The sequence below is a fragment of the Pelodiscus sinensis genome, chromosome 3 (assembly GCF_052426305.1).
Source record: "Pelodiscus sinensis isolate ZL-2025 chromosome 3, ASM5242630v1, whole genome shotgun sequence".
NCBI lineage: Eukaryota > Metazoa > Chordata > Testudines > Trionychidae > Pelodiscus > Pelodiscus sinensis.
Window position 1 is genome coordinate 113,980,536 of NC_143054.1, and position 14,549 is coordinate 113,995,084.

At 39.8% G+C, this 14,549-nt stretch overlaps 1 protein-coding gene across 17 annotated transcripts in view; it reads left to right on the forward strand.

Annotated features, from left to right (window-relative positions):
* Nucleotides 1-14,549, forward strand: part of ARID1B (AT-rich interaction domain 1B) — a 451,067-nt gene that overhangs the window by 345,368 nt on the left and 91,150 nt on the right. The window lies entirely within an intron of this gene.

Below are 14,549 nucleotides of genomic sequence, written 5' to 3' on the forward strand. Positions count from 1 at the left end.
GTACACATCTAAACTATGGGGGAGTTTTCAAAAGAGGATCTTTTGAAAGTGAAAGTAGTCTGGACGCGTTTTTTTTTTTCTGGAAAAAAACCTTTTTTCGAAAAAACCACGTAAACCTAATTTTTTAAGGAAGAGCGGGGAGGGGGTGGTTTCAAAAAGGGAATTTTTTTCCAAAAAAACCCGCATCCAGACTACTTTCACTTTTAAAAGATCCTCTTTCAAAAGTGAGATCGGAAGAAGATATGCAAATTCCCACGGAAATAGAACGTTGTCTAGACATAGCTTAACTCTAGATCAGGGTTTCCCAGCCTATGGGTCGGGACCCAAATATGGGTCTTCATTACTTTTCAAGAGAGTCACCAAGTGTCTCCCCAGATGACCCTGCGTCCTCTCCTCCCCCATTTTTGAATTGCCTTGGGTCACCAAGTCTTTCTGAATTGTCAAAATGGGTCCCCATCTGGAAAAGGTTGGGAACTGCTGCTTTAGAGAAAAACGTAAAATCACTTTACACTGAAAAGGAAAAGAGAAATACAAGCTAGTGAAGTTGAGTGGTCCAAAATCACAACCCTTTCCACCCGTTACCTGCGAAAGTGTTGGATCCTATTCACAATGTAATAGAAAGTTGGCTAGAAATGACCCCATTCAAACAGCACTGTTAGATTCACTCACCAACATGGGCAGGTTTTTTTCCCCATTGCAACTGTATTATAACACCCCAGTAAACTAGTATGTCATAGTATCATAATGTGATTATGACAACATAACTATGGACTGAGAGATGCTGTCCGTACTATGGTTGAAATATGTTAGCGACAATTTTATAAAACAAACTTGTCAACCGAGAAAACCAGAGAAATGGGTTAAATGCCACCACTACAATAATGTTAGCACTGAAGATATCCCAGATCCCATTCTGCGACTTCGCCAATATTTCTAGAAGCCTGCTTACAGCTGGTAGAACCCATGGTGAAACTGAGGTCACTGAATAATACATTCTGAGATATTATCCAAGGAATACTAAGAGGATTTCAGACAGAGGGGGAAAATCGTTTGTTGAAATGACCCTTTTCCCTGAGATGCTGATTAGCAGAGAACATTTAGCCCATAATTCTAGACTTGCTCAATTGTCATGTTTGCTTTACAGGTCATCTTTAAGCATAATCCATTGCTAGCACAGGGCTTCAATTCCACCATAAAAAATGTTTAGAGCGATCCATGTGGTGGAGAAAGAATAGCTTTACTAGCCATACTAATGCAGTGTATTGCAAGTGACGGACTGTCATAAAACCGTGGGATTGCATCAGGCAGAGGCTTCAGAGGCCTAAGCATCTCAAAAGATGTGTGTAGTTCTTGTATGATTGGTTCTCAGCGTAGCATGTGCAACTGCCCAACAAACTATATCTTTGCAATGTAGAGATACTATTGCAGTGTCAGAGGATGGACTAATGATGCTAAGGGTGAGTGGGATGCTAAGACTTTGTTGTGGGGGTGAATCTCTTTGATCATCACTCTAGAAGGGACTTAAGTGCCACTCTGGTTAAAGTGCCCAGGGAGAGGTTGTATGACATGCTTCAAAATTCAAACAAGAGAGAAGACAGCTGTGAAAACTAAAAGGCCTAACTGGTAAGTAGGGATATAAGAGTGTAACCGTTTAAACAGGTAACCCATAAGCCCGATCTTATGGGTTACCCAAATTGTTACATGCGGCTTCCGGTCTGGCTCCTGGGAAGCTGGCTGCCACCCTGCGCTGCTGCCTCTGTATGAGAGGCAGCAACACCGGGCAGCAGCCAGCTCCCCAGGAGCGCAGTGGTAGGCGGGAGCCAGTATGCACTGGGAGCTGGCTGCTGCTCCACACTGAAGGTGCCTGTAACCATGTAACTGCTAACATTTTTCAGTGGTTACGGTTAGCCAATTACCCACATTTTAACATCCCTCCTTGTAAGCACTAGTGTTGAGACTAGAATATACAAACAAGGTTGAGTTGGCCTGGGTTTCTTTCCACTGCTGTGATGCAAAAAGCTCTTCATAGATGGAATGTGAACCTCACGGTATGTTTTTTAAAACATATTTTAATCTGTAAATTTGGGATTTGTGTTTTAATAATTTTTGTATTGTGTTATGTTCATCCTTTGTTTGTGTTTGATTATAAACTGAGGCTTCTAGCATGGTACATGCAATCCATGTGACCCAGCTTGTATAAAATGTCCTTTTGTTTCATGCAGCAGATATGAAATTTGTAACTAGCTAGGTTATATTGATTTTGCAGAACATGATCCCCAAAGCTTCTGTAAAGGCTATGCAGTACACACATAAGCATGTGTGCATTCCCTTTTGTGCCCTATCATTGATTAGAGGTTCCTTTGAAATGGAAAACTTCACCTTTTAAAAAGGCTGTTACATTAGTTGATTCCTTTGCTTTCTTGAACTGATTTCCACTGACTTGGAGAGGGAAAAGAGGGGGAAAGGTGGGGCTCAAAGGGAAGGTGCTTGTCAATTACTGATAAAAACTGAGCAGAAAATCGTTGCCGCTGCAGACACCTGATCCGCAGGCATCTGTTACAGTAATTTAAACACTTGGCTCACTGATATGAATGTTTTCCAGCAAAAAACAGAGTGACCCTACAATTTAGGATAAGGTGTTTTTGTTTCTTGTAGCACAATAACATAACTTTTCTTTCCTTGTTTAGAGAAATGACAATAAACAAAAGGCTTCTAGTGGCTTAATTAATGGAATCCCATACTCCCCACACGTGAAAAAAAATTGGTCAGATACACTGCAGCTTGATTGACAGGGTAGAATTTGAGCTGCAGCACTTTTGAATCCTGAAGCCACACACTGAACCATTATGTTTACACTTAGTTATTTTACTTTGAAAGTGTTTGATAGTATTTTATCCTTCTTTCCATGGTTACTCAGCACCCAGCTGGGATTGCTGATGTTTGCCAGCCTAAGGCTGTACATCCCATACTGTAGAAGTGCAGTATCCAGGAACCAGACATTTTTTTCTTTTTAATATGTTCTCTCTTTCTCTCTCTTTTCTCTCTCATCTATGTTCATGTATATAGTAATAGGAATTTCTACAGGTGTTGGATTTGCCAAGCCTTTCCAATTACTTTTACTATTACTTTTTTACTTCTTTCTTTTTTTTTAGCAGTGGTGTAAAACATTATCTATATTTATAAATGATACTGAACATCTTTCATGTCATATATGGTCTGTAGTTCCTTTGACCTAGTATGGTATCAGTGGAAACATTTGGTTCATGCTGCTCATTTCCATTCACATTCCATCTCCTTCCATTATTTAGATTTGTTACATAGCCAATGGAACCTCTATGGGTTTTATCAAAATATTTTTATGTAAATGGTTCCATAATAATTACAGAAAAGAGGCTGCTTCATATTTTGATGCACATTTTCTAATAATATTTTTTAACTTGATGAGGCAAATTCAGTCCTCAATCATACAACTGAATTTTGTGGAATTATTGCAGATTGTACACCAGTATCATTTTCTCTTTGTCAATACAAGTAATTCAAATTATTCTATAAACATTAATTACTTAAGTCTTTCATTGCCACCGAATGGTACTGAAGTAAGTAATATTAAATCTAATTTTGCAAATGAATAAATTGAGGTACTTGAAGGTTAAAGTCAAATTTTCAAGATTTCCATAAGTTCTGGGATCCTCTGTTTTAGGTGCTTTACTTTCAGAGGTACTGCTCATGCACTATTTCAGTAGAAGTCAGTAGGGGATTGTGGATATGCAGCATCTCTGAAAATCAAGCTCTAGGTATCTCCAATTAGCTACATAAAAAGTGGCACATCTAAAATTAACACTTTATTAAACATATGACCTAAGAAATAGATTTTTAAAGCTATTTATGCTCCTAATGTCCTTTGAAATCAATGGAATGTAGTTAAGCATCTAAATACCTTTAAAAACCTGTTTTTTGGTGACTTGTTCAAGGTCACAACAAGAATTAGTGCCAGAGCTTGGAATAGAATCTAAAAGTCCTAAGTATTTCCTGGTCTAAACACTAGATTACCCTCCTTCCCTTGTTATAATAGCCTGATTGTTTTGTTTATTTCACAAATACAAGAATGTATTTTACAATAAGGTTGAAATTTGGCTTTTTTTAATCTCAAGCTAAAAGTTCCTGTATCCTAAAAAAGACTACAAAACTCATCTACTCCTATTTCTATATAAGTACATAAGAACATAAGAACGGCAGTACTGGGTCAGACCAAAGGTCCATCTAGCCCAGTATCCTGTCTACCGACAGTGGCCAGCACCAGGTGCCCCAGAGAGGGTGGACCGAAGACAATGATCAAGCGATTTGTCTCCTGCCATCCTTCTCCAGCCTCTGACAAACAGAGGCCAAGGACTCCATTTTATCCCCTGGCTAATAGCCTTTTATGGACCTAACCTCCATGAAATTATCTAGCTTCTCTTTAAACTCTATTATAGTCCTAGCCTTCACAGCCTCCTCTGGCAAGGAGTTCCACAGGCTGAATACACGCTGTAACTTTCTTTTATTAGTTTTAAACCTGCTACTCATTAATTTTAAATTAATTTAAAAAAATGCTCCTCAGGATTCAAAAATTGCATGCCAAGTTTCAGTCTTATTTATATTAAATCAGTAAATTGGGAACTTTTTAGAACCACTGAATTTAATGGAAACAGTAAATGACCCTATAGTCCTACTTTAGCATACGATCCCATAACAAGGATACTTAAAGAAGCTTATTTATTAGGGCAAATGAATATGGGTCAGAATTAATTTATAAAAATCTTTAATTGTTTTCCCCTTATTATTTTCACAGCAGTGTATAGTTAAATATTCATGATAATGCTGATGATATGCTAAAGGTCTTGAAATAGATTTGGAGTCTCAGAATCAACACAGGTTATTTAACCCTTTTCATCTAATGCACCATCAGGGACTTGCTCAGAGAAATCCCAAAGCACTGGAATAATTAGAAGATCATAATGAGGATTTAATTAGTCCTTGAGATATGCTGAAATAGGACCACTGAGAACTTTTCTGTTTGGACATGGATTGAAAGCAGAATTGATGCCAATGAAGTTGCTGTGATGTGGTGGAAAATGTATTCCATTGCTAGAGGCAGTTTCATGGCACCATTCTGTGCCTGTCAGATCTGCATGGAAGATGCCCAGAGTGAGAGCTTCCGAAATTGTTGAATAGTAAACCACCCTCTTCTCTCTTCCTCCTCCCAATATCATTCTTGTCATCATTCCCACTTCTAGCTTTATTTCTTTTCATTATGTATCTGTTCCAGCTTGTGATGGGAGAGGAACGGTACTATAGTATAGGGGGTGTTTTCCCTTAAAATCATATTACAAAGGAAAAAAGTGTGTAACAGATAGGCTCCAGGTGTTGCACTGAGCAAAATCCGGATCTGTTTGACACAGCTGTGTGTAAGCATCATCTCTAAATCTAGTCCTTATTTAGTATAAGATCTTCACAGAAGTGATATTTATCAGTAGTTACAATGTAGTAAATTTAAATGGCTTTTTGGCAGCAGAGATGTTATCCAGCAAGAGGTAGTAACAGATGGAATGTATTCTGGCATTTTGATGTTTTCTTTGTACTTCCCTACAGAAAAAACTAAACCGCAAACTGAATTTCTGTAATTATATAACTCCAAATTTAATCGTTAGATTTCATGAGGTTTTTTGCTATCCTCTTTCAAGTTTCCTTATATGTGCACTGTCACTACACATATTTCACCATTATTTAATTTCTTATAATAAAATATAAACATTTGGGGAATTTTTCCTAAATTTGCTCCACAAATCCTGATATGTTTTAATACTGACATTTCATGATAGGGACTATCTTCCTTGACAGCTAATCCTCATCTTAAAAAAAATAATAAAAAAAAAAAAGATCAATGAACTCTGATTGCAACAAAAAAGCTAAGTTAGTTTGCTTTTAGGTCTTGAAAGGCTCCCTCTCTCCTCCTTACATTTTTCTCTCATTTGGGGATTTGGGATCTACTCAGAGCACAGAGGAGCCAGAGAATGAAATGATTCCTGTCATTAAAATTCTTCTGCTTGCCATATTAACAATGACACCACTTAAGGTTAAATCAGACTTGGTAATAAGTTTACTTGATGTAGGCTGAAGTGTTTCAGGCTCTTAAAAGGGAAGGTGCTCAAGCTGTGCACCAGAGTGCAAAACCACAGGTATGTTTGGGTGCCTTCTACATTCATCCTGCTCTGCAAGTGGGTGAGCGCAGCAGAGCTAGCTAGCTCCAGCTGACGTGTATGAACAGCATGCCAATGTAGAAAATATCTCCACGCCCACACAGCCACCTACTACTAGGTGAATTATGTTCTGGACAATCAGAGAAGTGCCTCATGTCAGACACAAAAGCAGATTTTAGGTGATGCCATTACAGATTTTCAGAAGCAATTATTCATTATAAAGATGTCCCATAAAAACAGTTTTTCTCATCTCGAAGGGCATGACTAATTATCTCAGCACTGCTCTTCTACCCCCATTGTCCAAAAGGGGAGAGAGAAACACATATAAAAGTGTTGGCAGAATTATGCTGGTGAAGCTTGTGCTGCACCAGGTTCCCTTGGAGGACCCAGATTCAACCCAGGTGTAACTCCCATTGACTGGAATATGGGGTTTGCCTGCTTGCACAAGGGGAAAAATTGGCTCTCTGTATGACTCTGGGCAGCACTGTTCATCTCTCACTTTCATGAGCACTAATTTCACACACAACATTTAAAAGGAGAAAAGTTGTTATAAGTATATCTGGTTGTTTTACCGTTGCATTTTTTTCTGGAATGATGAAAGTTGTATGAATAATCAGGGGAGCTGGGTTACAAAGTCTCTGCTTTGTCCTTTGGGCTATTAGCGTCAGAGGGGCCTTTGGCCCGTTGCATAGCAAGGGTTGCAGGGGGGCTGTTGCTTTACTTGTTTTACAATATTTAAAGTGATGTAAAGGTGCCAAACCAAGTTTATTCTTAAAGGATCCAATGCTTGTTTCCGCAGTTGATGGACGTGGGCTTCAGATTGGATTTGGGTATCAGGTATATTCCCCTTGCCAGCCAACTTCAGCTTTGGACTGAACTGATTAGTTGTGGCATAATGCTAAATATACAGCACAGCAGTATTGATTGCTTTTTTTGCAAGAAGAATTTATAGGATTTGGGGTATTTTTAGGGGGCGATAATAAGCCACTTTCATAAACTGCAGAACCACAGAAGTGGAGTTTCAAGTAAATAATGAGACTGGCACAATCAAAACCTAGGACCAAATCTCCAGATAAATTTTGTACTCTACCAGCTGGTCATTGCTCTTTTCTTGCTGGTGTTAAATAAAGTTATACTTGAGGATGAATCTTTTATTTAATCTTTAAAATTAAATTGGGAATTCTTTTTTTGAGATTAGGGGAGGGGAATCGAATTATTCTGAGAGAGTTTATACAGTTGCTAACACAGAGACTCCTCAAAAGAAAAGTTTCCACTGACTTCATTAGACAGTCTCTGAATTTTCTGCCTCTGGGAGTGAAATAAGCCACAACCAGTCATTGATGAAGAACTTGACGAAGTGACAGTCGTTGTTCCTGTCACCAGGCTTACTGTAAGGTTACTGACTCTGATTACTATATTTGGGACAACTTCCCATCATGGCTTGTAATATCTGAGCTGCCTCTGGTTTGCCTATGGAATAGTGTTATAATTTCAAAAAAATTGGTTTTTACATTACCCTAGTTAACCTTTATAGGAGGCATCCCTAAAAATAATGAAAGGTTAATCTAAGCTCCTTCATATCTTTTTAGGTCAATTTTTAGCTCTTTTTAGCTGAGACCTAAATAATATATTTAACACAACCAGCCTATATTTATATAGTTCTTTTATTCTAAAGGATCCCAAACAGCTTTACACACTACAATATATTGGTTTATCACTGAAGAGCTGCTGCCAGAAATGGGCAAGGAAAGACTCAACAGATCATAGTATGTGGTACAACAGTGTGAGGACAGGGACATTTTGGGGGCAAAGATAACAGGCTAATTTTTCATTTATGAAGGATGTCACACAACATTGTATTCAAGACAGACAGAACACACTCTATGTTGCTGTCTTCAAAACACTGCATATTTTATGGAATTCAGTATATCTACCTCAAACGAAGTAAGCGCTGAGCAGTCCAGAGGAGATTTGAACCTGTTTCTCCAGGACACTAAATTTTTCAAAACTGAAGTTGTGACCATAAAGCCTACAGATTAACACACTGAAAAATGCCCTTCTTTTGTCTCTTTCATCTTCTATTTTTATAAGTATGCATGTTAGAGGGGAAACTTAAGACAAATATCAGTGGAATAAAGTAGACATACTCTTTGGATTTTTCACATTGATGCTCTGATTTGGTTTTTGCAGGCCACGTTAACAAGTGAAATTGTGGATTTGTTTTCTAGCTGCAATTTGCTGTTGTTCCAGTTTCCAAAGTACCATGTCAAAAAAGGCATTGTTTATCACGTGTGCTGCAATAATACATTGTTTGGAAGTGACATAGTCTATTAAGGGCTATGTGAATAATAGACTTTGCCTTTGTCACTGTGTTGAGAACTCCACGGATGTCTTTGCTTTTATGTTCTCAGTGCTGCACTTAAACTTTACATCAGAGAGCATTAGGAAAGAGTTGGAAAAAGAAAGATTGGAGTTTTCTTCCCAAGCTATTACCTGGGTAATCTGTCTGATCTTTCCCCCTGATTCCCATTTATCAAAGACTAGATTATATGAATTTCAAGGCTAAGCAGTAGCTGAGAAGGCGTGGGGAGTGGGAAGAAATTTAAATATTATTGCATGCCATACCTCACAGGGTTTTGTAGTATCAGAGAAAGAACGGGGAAAGAATCAGCCAGTTAACCTAATAGCACAGCTGGTAGAACACTAGGAGGTCTGGGTTAAAGACTCAGCTAGGTCATTAGTTTCCATCTTCCCAAAAGCTACTGGCATTATCAAGAGAAACAGGCTGAAAAATAAACAGTGAAGATATTGGAAGATATTAAAGCATAATTGGAAAATGATTTTTTAAACAAATGACACTAATCCAGTATCCCAATTTCCCTCCAAATGAAACTTGGCTTCTTTGTGAAGAGGAGTAATCGCTCTAGCTGTCTTTACTGTAGGAGATGATTTTGCTAAGGTGGTGTGTTGTGTGACGATTATTTCACACATGCAAAGAAACATCTTTTGTTGAACTGGTGCAAAAGAAACAAGGCAGTCATTCTGCAAATAATAGCAGATGCTAAGATGAAAATAAATTGTCAGGATGCCAAAGAGAAAACATGTTGTGTGTTACTGTGGCCCAAAGAACCTTGAATGTTTTTAGTGACATCCTGATGTGCTTATAGAGGAAGCTGAGGTTGGTGCTAGCTAATGAAAGAGCTCAATGAAGAAATTTGATTTCTGCATAGTGGATATGGCAGATATAAAGCTTTCTTTTCCCCTAAAAGCTTTAGAATTATTTGTAGACTGAATGATGAATCAGAACATACATCAATCATGAGTATTTTTCCCTCCTGGAATGTTAAAATTCTCCAGCATATTTTAGAATACTGAATTTGATAGTTTATGATGTGGGAAAAGATATATTTTGTTATAGTGTCCAGTAACTGAGCATCCTGGTTTCACCATTGCTCTTTTGATTCTGTTTCTAATTGATTTTATAATGTTGCTACCCTTCAGTTGAGAAGAGGGTACCAATTCTCAAATGTTTGTGTGGAGTGTTCTGTTAATCATTTATTCAGTCAAAAACAAAAAAAGTATTTTGTGCTTCCTCTCTCCCTTAGGAAACCAGCTCCTTTGAACCTCATGCAACCTACATCCATTCCCCCACTTTTAAATGTTAATAAAAAAGTCTGCTCCTGGACCAGTTTAAAAAAAAAGTAAACAAATGGTGTAAGTCTATTAAATGGGTGTGCTTGAGGAAATGTGGGTTTAATTAGAGGAGAATGAGGATGCAGGTGGCGATTCTGGGCATTCCCAGCCAACTCTTTCCCTCCAAGCTCCATGCTGGCTCCTGCAACCAGCCTCTCCCTTCCCCTCCTCCCCCCAAGCCAGCCAACAGCATGAGGAGCAGGAATGGCCGTACAGCTGGTGGCTGGAGAAGAGTGGCGGTTTTCCCTTCAGAATGATGCTTCTCTCCAGCCACTGGGTGTGGGGCTACTCGTGCCCACTCTGGGGTCCTCCAGCCCACACTCACGCCTTTCACCACTTCCTGGTGAACAGGGGGACTGGGTACAGCCAGTGATTGTGGGAGGGAGGGGAAGCGAGCAGTCTGAGGATGGGGCCAGTCACAGGAGCCAGTGCAAACACCACAAGGGGTGAGGGAGGGGCTGATGGTTGCCAGAGCCCTTGCTGAGCCTGCTGGGGGGTGGCCAGAAAATGGAGCTGGCTGCAAGAGCAGGCACAAAGACCAAATGATGGGAGGAGGGCTGCAAAGGTATGGGTGTGGCTGCAGTCGTCCAGCCAGCACTAAGGCAACGTGCACCTCTTGCCTCCTCCCCTGAGGCTTCAGGTGAGCTTTTATTTGTATATATGGCTGTTAAGTTCAATATTTGTAACTCAGGGGAGCGCCTGTATATACCAGAATGGAAGTTTGGAAACTGTCTGGTGCTTGATAGACAGCTCTGGATGTAGAGATATTCAGTAAACAGATAATGATGAGCAGCATTGTACACTTATGTACAAAGTCTGGTCTACATATAAAGGTTAGACCTGCATAGCTGCAGTATTCAGAAGAAGCAAGAAATTCACACTCTAGTTATTTCAGTGTAACCTCCAGTATAGGCAGTTGTCGACATAGCTACCACGATTCAGGGAGATGGATTACCTAAAACAAAGGAAAACCTTCTTCTCTCACTGAAGGAAGCTACAGGGCCTTAACTGTGCTACTGTAATGCCTGTAAACATGGCCTAAATGAGTTTGAGTTCATGAAGTACCTAGTAGCATATTTGTGCATGTGTATGTGCGTGATAAACCTTTCAGATATAAATAAGTATAATTGATGTGTAGGATACTATAAAAGTGCCATTTACTTTTTCTAGCCCTTTCTAATATATATTTGTCAGTAGCAAAGACTGTGTATTTCATTTTTGTATTTTGCTGAAAAGAGATCAATTTGTATCTAACCAATTTTAAACTTCACATGTATGCTTTATTTGAATGTACAAATGTATTTTATCTTAAGATCATGTATAGCTATGAGAGGGTATAATTTCACTTCTTTCCTGTAAAATGTAAGGGCATCTCTAAGCCTTCATGGATTGTGCACTTAATAAAATATTATTTAAAAAAAAATTAAGTAAAAACATTCTGTATGTCTTAAAAATACAGCAACATATTCCCAGTACCTCACTTTATTCAGCTACCCTTTAAACAGCTCAACCTTACTAAATCCCACTTGCATATTTTCCTGTGGCAAGTAATTTCTTATTTTGATGGCTAGTAAAATATAATTTGTTCCTCCAGTAGCTTCATTGTCATGAAGATAGATACATAGATTTTTTTATGAGTACATTTCCATGATGATTTTTTAAGGCTAAACCTACTCCGGTTTTACAGCAGTTTCCTAAAAGAAGCAAGCTTGTTACACAAACTGACACATCTGATGCAATCTAGTTATCTGACCATCCCATTTGCACTCAAATATAGCTATAATCAGGGCTTGACAAATGGCAGCGAAATCTACTCGCCAGCCCTGCTCTGCGCATGCGCAAGACCCGCATTGCGCATGCGCACGCTGCCGGTGAACGGGGCAATCGGCTGAAATCTATTCGCCGTGGGCAAGTAGAAACAGCGATTTGTTGAGCCCTGACTATAACATAATCCTACTTCTCTTCTTTTTAAAACAATAAAAAACCCTTTATCTTAAATCTAATTGTTAGAAAGAAAATGTGTTTTCTTATAATTTTGGTTATAATATGAAGCTGAGTACTGGTGGGCACATGTACAAGTAAGAATGTATGCTAGCTGTTCCCTGCCATTTTTTACAAGATTCCTAAAATTGATGTAATTTTCTCTTCTTGATCATGAACACTTTCCCTTTCTGAGACATTTGGGCTTCCTGCAAATATTTGGAAGCAAGCTTGGATTTCACCGTGATCATGCTCTCAGGGAAACCCAGATCAGGACCCAGTCCAAATCAACAGTGAGACTGCAATAGAATCTGTTTCTGTCCAGAAATAAGTCTTAGGAAGCAAGATATTCCCTACTTCTCTGGGTATGGTTGTAACCAGTGTTCCCTGTAAGCCTTTCGCTTGGGCAGCCACCCAGGAGAGATTCAGGTGCTGCCCAACTGATTAACAGGGTCCCCATAGTCAGTAACCTGTTTCTACTGGTGGTGCACATTTGTACATGCCTTGGCACATCACAACATTTATTCTGCACATGGATGGAAAAAATTAGAAGGAACATTGGTTCTAATGGGTCTCAGACAGTTTGGAACAAAAGATAATGTAACACAGATGTTTTCTCTGAATCTCCATGCGCCATTACATCCTAACTTTCTCCCCTCTCTCATCTTAAACGATGGCAAGAAACAACAAACCATCCAGAGAGTAATCTCACACCTTCTGAAATCAGGAGTAAGGGTGCGTCTACACTGCACCCTTAGCTCGAAATAAGCTACGCAATTTGAGCTATGCAAATTGCATAGCTTATTTTGAGTTAATTTCAAAATAGTTTATTTCATAATTTGGCACTGTCTGCACATTCCAAAATATCCCTTAATCTTCGTGGAATGTCCCTTAATCCTCATGGAACTATCAAAAGATATTGAGAAATAACTGGTGCACTGTCAATATACGGATTAGCTATTTCAGGATTCTGAAAGTATCCCAAAATAGCGCCGCAGTGTAGACGTACCTTAATAGAACCAGCACTTCCACTCAAAAGTTAATGACTGTTCCACTCTATTTGTTCAGTGTTACAACAAAGATTTGGGAACTGTCCCATTCAACCCAAACCTCTAGAAGCTAAACATGTTGGTGAACAAGAAGTCATTTGGGAAGGAGACTCTTCCTTCCATTGTTGTAGCAGCCTTTTCAGGAGACCTTCCAACATCACTGGCTGTGGAAGAAATGTAGCTGCATATATCCATCAGGCCCTATCACAAATCATTCCTCCACATCACTTGTGGAAACTATCACTACCAATAGAAATCATTGCCTTTTAGTGTTACCACCATAGCCAGGATTGTCATGAAGGTACTGGGAATGATAATAGCCAAGCTGAGGAATCTTTTTTGGCCAATGCAACATTTTTAAAGTTAACTGTATCATATATATTAAAAGGTCCATTGTGAATAGGAAGGCTGTGTACTTTATGTGCTTACTAGATACAGAGGTGAGTTTACTATCTTTATAATAAAAGACTTACAGTGCAGCTAGTACAGAATGTTTCATTGAAATAGTTCCCAAGCGTGTGATACAGGTGGTGTCTGTTGGAAATATTAACATTTATTTCATGCAAACTATTATATTAGGTTTTTAAATTAGTTACAGTGATGTCCTCTGACCGCAGATCTTTTGTAATAAGTTTTGTCTGTATAATAAAGTAAACTATTTTACAATGTGGGAATCTCAAGAAAGAGTTGAATATAAAATCCACATACATTTTTCCTGTATCAGGCCTGCCAACAAGAGGGAGGGCAAAGAGGGTTGTGGGCCCAGACCCCAGTGATTCAAAGGTGCCCAGAGCTTCTGGTTGCTACTGCTGCAGCAGAGGTGGCAGCCAGAGTCCCAAGCCCTTTATGTTGCCTCCAGAGTGCTGCATCGCACGCTCCGGGTGGCTATGAGTGCTGCATGGGGGCATGCTGCACACTGGGTGGCACCTCAGCCCTACCCCTTCTGCCCCTTCTGGGCGCATGGCAGCAGCTCCTCCCTATCTTGTCCAAAGGCCCGTGGAGGCTGTCGATTCCCCTGCCCTATATGGAAGTTCCCAATTGGTGGGACCCTTTCTTCATCTGTTTTGACCTTGACTACTTTTGTTTGTATGCACTATGGTACATGCTGTTTTGCTTCCTCAAGAGCAAGGGTGGGCAATAATTTTTGATGGGGGGGGCCACTTCCAAGATTTTGAGGAAAGTGGTTGAGGGCTGCGCTCTTCCATAGTATTAATGGAGGAGGTGCAGGGTCTGGGATGAAGGTTGGGTGCAGAAGGGAGCTTGGGGTAAAGGATTGGGGTGCAGGAGGGATAATGGAGTCTGGGATTGAGTTTGGGCGAAGGAGGCAATTGTGACCTAGGTCAGGGAACTGCAGTGAAGGGTTTTGGGATGTGACCTAGGATAGGAAGGGAGTGTGATCTTGGGCAGGAGATTGCAGTGCCAGATCTGAGAGGGGGTATGGATGCATGTGGAGTAGCGGGGCAGGAGTGGGGAGCAGAGGGTTGAGAAGGGAGGGGCTGAGGTGCCAGAGGCAGGTTCTCACCAGGAGGCTTACCAACCTGCCTGCCTGCCTGCAGAGCTAAAAGCTTACAGAGCTTTACATGTTTCTGCC